Consider the following 5,121-nt stretch of genomic DNA (forward strand, 5'->3'; position numbering starts at 1 on the left):
TTCTATTGCTGCAACAGAACACCATGACCAAAACCCAAGTTGAGGAGGAAAGGGTTTATTTATTCTACTTACACTTCCACATCACTGTTCATCATTGGAGGCAGTCAGGACAGGAACTGAAACTGAGCTGGAACCTGGAGGCAGGAGCTGATGCAGAGGCCATGGAGGGGACTGCTCACTCACGTTTCTTCTTCAGATTGCTTTTCTTGTTGTTTGTTGTTTTGTTTTTCAAGACAGGATTTCTCTATGTAGCCTTGACTGTCCTGGAACTAGCTCTGTAGACCAGGTTGGCTTCCAACTCATAGAGGTCCACCTGCCTCTGCCTCCCAAGTGCCACCACAGCCTGGCCCAAAGCCTGCTTTCTTATAGAACCCAGGACCACCAGCCCAGGGATGGCACCACACACCATGGGCTGGGCTCTCTCCCATGGCTCACAGCTAGATTTCATAGAGGCATTTCCTTAGCTGAGTCTCCTTGTTCTCTGATGACTCTAGTTATGTCTAGTTGACACAACACCAGCCATTACAATTCCCTTGCAGGCTTGTTGTGGATTAGAGGTGCTATCTGTGAGACACTTAGCATGCAGCAGATCTTGACCAAGTTATTCATAAGGAGACTTGGCCCATGTCCAGACCAGGCTGGCCTCAGAGAGGTTAGTGTCCCACTCACCATTCCCTTTGTGTGAGGACAAATGACTGGGAACCTTCTTAGAGGCATAACTGTTAACGTGGGCCCTACCTGCCAGGAGCCATGTTTAGGGAGAGACAAGTTGGAAAGCAGAATGGGTGGAAGCCTTCTCAAGGGCCTGTGGCATCCAGATGCCTTGCTCCCATCTGGAATGTTTGTTCCTCGGCTACAAGCTCCAGCCTGTGAAAATGCAGCCTTGGTTCCACAATATAGATTAAAGCTGGCTTCTGAGCTCCTCTGTAAGCTTCATGGCAGACCACACACTGCAGCCACTTTTCAGCTCAAACTTGAGGAATTAAGTCATCTTGATTTGGATTCATAACTCAGTCCTCTTCAGGTGTGACATCCCTCCCATCTCAGGGTAGCAATGGGGTGAGGTTTGATGGGAGTGGGGTCCACTTCTCTCCTGGATCTTCATCTCTCTAACCTGGCCTGGGTTACTGTTTCATTAAGAGGTGGCCCTGACTCTCTAGAGCTGGCCCCAGGGTCTCTGAGGTCTCTTGATGTGTTGTGCAGTCTGCTCAGGAAGTGTGAGGTTTTGAGGCCCTTCTCCAGGACTCAAAAGTGCCAATACCCATGATTCCATTCTTATAGTCCTCTGGGCTGTCAGGGTAGAGACTCTTCTGCTTCCCTGTATTCTAGATGTTGCGTTGCCCTTGCAAACCCTACAGGGTCTGGCCCTGCACAGGCTGTGACCCTTTATGATGGGGCAGCCATGAGACCATTCTGCAAAACTTTTATCTGTAGGGGTGACCCTTGTTTCATTTGGGAGGGCTATGCACTTGAACTCAGGTTTTCTGATTTCTAACTTGTCTTCCCTTTCCTTGAAGCTAGTGTAGGCAAGAAACCCACATTCTAGTATGGGAGAGTTTGTGCAGTAGTTCACAGGAGACTATGCCTATATCAACAGAGGTCCAGAGAGGGATAGTGACTTACCCAAGGACACACAGTTAACAAACAAGGGCCATACCAGAATTCGATTTTCCAGCACCCAACCCATTGCTATTTATGATTCCAACCCATCATGGCCACTTGGCCCAAGCCTAGGGATGACACAGATGTCCAGTGGACGTCATTATTTCTCTACCAAAAGCAAGGTAGGTGTTTTCCTTGGCAGGGAACTAGGATTTCCCTGCTTCCCCAGGCTAGAAACTTGTGTTTGGGATGCTCAGGTGTGGCTCCTCTCCTTCGGGCTGAGAGTCAGGAGGTAAAGCCTGCTTCCTGTTTTCCTAGGGTGGGGAAGGTCCCCTTGCAATGTGAGTCTCCTCCATCCTGGCCTCAGACCTTCCTTTAACCCTTCCAACTCCTGTCCAGTCTCTGCCCAAATCCCAGGCTTGGAGAGGCATCTCTAACTTTCCTGCCCCTGTTCTCCAAATCCTCACACACACCCCTTCTCACAGGAAGTTCAGGCTTCCAGCCAACTCAGCTCAGAGTCAGGCTCACAAAAGTGAGGCTCTGGGTCCTGCCTGCCTGTTTTCTGGGAGGATACTGCAGCTGAAGCAAACAGGAAGTGCTCCTGGATGGAGTGGGAGGGGCAGTAAGTCCAGACTCACTCCTTACTCTTGCTGAAGTCTGGGCTCTGTGTTGAAGTTATAGTCACAGGCTTTGTAGCTGTCTGAAGGAGCAAGGTGGGAGGTGGCACACAAGAGTTAGGGATGGTGGTAGAGACAGAGGGCACATCCTATCAGAGTGCAAGGCTTGAAGGAGTCCACATAGAAGCCCATGAGGTGAAAGACAGGGCTGGGTGGATAATGACAGGCTCATGTCACAGAGGAGGGCCTTCTCAAAGTGGACACTTGGGGTTCCTGCCATCATCCATTCCACCTTAAGAATATATGCTTATCCCTACCAGCCACGGGCAGAGGGAGAGGCTGAGACATGCAGACCCGTCCTTCCACTCTGTCACTGTGCAGTGGCCTGGGGAAGTCCACTGACCTACCCACGCTGTGCCCTTTAGAAGGCAGCAGGGTAGGCTTGGGAAAACCAAAAGGGCTGCTCTGATCTTGCCAGGAGAATGAATGATGGCATTCATGGTTAATGTTCAATAACTGGTCAAGAGAGCAGGCCATAGGGCCAGCGAACAGTCAGAGAATGAGTCAAAGGTCCCATTAACCACCAACACACATCTAGTGCTCAGACAGGTGGGGAGGTGGGCATTTTTGTCCATTCTTCTGTGAGATGCTGGGGAGGATATAGTAGACGAAAGAGGCCACTAACCACTGGGAAGCGTGCCCTGCGGGTCACACCCACCTCCATCCTCTTCCATTACATCAGTGGTGATCAGGGGCTGGGAAGGGGAACACGACTTCCAAGAACACAGCACAAATAGATGTTAGTGTCCATGAGGAAAGCCAGGATCTTGCCCTCTGAAGCATAATCTCCCCAAGATGGAATTTTCTTATGTTGTGTTTACCTGTGGAATTTATTAGGATGCATTTGGCTGAAAGCAATAGGGTAACGAGCTAACTGAATTGTAAACAGGACATTGTCTGTTAGACAATCACAGACTGGCAGCCCTAGGGTGGCTCAATGACCCAGAGATAACATCTAGAACTCCATCTGAGAACTCCCTTTATCCTACCAGCCTCAATATATTTTCTTTAACAGTACAGACTGCTTCCTAGTCCTAAGATGGCTACCCTCACATCTTCACCTACTGTATCCCAGGTGGAAACCAGAAACTTGCCATGTATTAAGAAAGGAGTTTTCCCAGGGACCTTTGAAGACATCTGCTTGATCACAAGAGGGGCACATGACCAACCCAAAGTACAGATTATCCAGTAAACAGGGCATGGGCCAGTGATGCATCTCCTAAGGTTGGATACATCTTGCCAAGTCCAGGAGAGGATTCCCCCATCTCCTGTGTGGATGGCTGCATTCCAGACTGGAATATAAATCCCACCTGGATTCAGGCTAGCTCTGCCTCCCTAGTCAGCAGAGGGTGGGAATGGTTTGGGGCAGCCAGAGGGAATATGGGAAGCTCAGATCTTCCCTGTGTATAAACTGAAAACATGACCGCTCCATTACAAGGAGGTTTTATTGTAGACATGAGAGAGAGAGAGAGAGAGAGAGAGAGAGAGAGAGAGAGAGAGAGAAAGGACAAGTCGGGGCTATTCGTGAGAGAGGGGAGAATAGCAGAGGATAGAGGAAGAGAAGAGAGAAAATAAAATGGGGATAGCAGGAACATAGGGAATCGTGAGAATAGCTGGGCTATAAGGGTGAGTGGCTACCGGAGGGAAGGGCCAGGATACTGGCCTAGGACTTTTGAAATAAACAAGTTCTTGTGAGCTTCAGGCTCGACCTGCCAAGGCCCAGCAGGCAGGAAAAGCAGGTGCTACTGCCTGCAGGAGCAAAGGAGCCACACATGAAGATGAAGCCCCTGAGGCAGGACCTGCCCCGTCACCAAACTCTGAGTTTCAGAAGGTCTAGCACTCTTTCTGCAGCGTGGTTCAGTACAAATGTTGTCTCTGCCCAGTGCTGGACCACTGATGTTAGCAAATGAAAAGTACCAGTATGTGTGGTTCTCTCTCCGCTTCGGCTGCCAAAGCCAGGGCCAAATGTATGTTATTCAGGTGCTCCGGCTGGCCCTTGGTGACCGAAGTATCCTTTCCGATCCTCTCCTCTGTTCTCTGACTTGTGCCCTGCTCAGAGCCTTTGGGCATCAGGGGCCCAGTGCAGTCCAGGGAAGAGTCCCCAGGGGAAGAGTCCCCAGGAGACGTACTAGGCTCCGCCCTGCCCACCCGTTTAAGTGTCTTCTCTAATCTCAGCCTAGACAAAGCAGTACAAACCGGGCCAGGAAGGCAGAAAGCGCACTTCTTGGCCATCTGGGGGCCACTGAATCACCGAGCCTGGCTGTTTTTCCACTGTCAAGGGGTTTCCGGCTGCGGGGAGATCCGCCCTTCCTGGATTAATGACCTCGGTGTCAGGCGGTGGGAGGAGGTCTGCTGACTTCTCACAGGGAAAACAGCAGTTTTAACAGTGGTAGGATAGTCCTGGTTAGTAAGCGGGTGATTTATCTGATGACCAGTATTTGGGTTTCCCCCGTGGTTTACACTTGAATCTGGGCTGAATGGAGTTGGAATGACATGGCTTCCAGGAGGAAAGGGTGGAGGTGGCTCAGCGTGGAGGTTGGCCCAGCCACTGTCCACACTTCTCGGCTCATCTGTGTATTTGCTCAGCCCCTCATCACTCACCTCCTGCCTTGTTGGGGCCACTGCACATTTGCTACAGGGACAGGCCTCCCTCTGACTATTTGTGTACCCCAAACCCATCTGGTCTCCAGAGGGGTGATGTTTGCAGAGCCCTCAGGAAGGGCTCTCTTTCTGCCCTGTGGAGAAAGATGCTGGAAGGCCTTTCTCAGAGCCTGGACCACCGACCTGGGGCTTTCTGCTTCCAGACATAAGAAGTTAATTTCTGTTGTGCATAGCTACCAGT

Source organism: Cricetulus griseus, chromosome 7 (genome assembly GCF_003668045.3).
Source record: "Cricetulus griseus strain 17A/GY chromosome 7, alternate assembly CriGri-PICRH-1.0, whole genome shotgun sequence".
Lineage (NCBI taxonomy): Eukaryota > Metazoa > Chordata > Mammalia > Rodentia > Cricetidae > Cricetulus > Cricetulus griseus.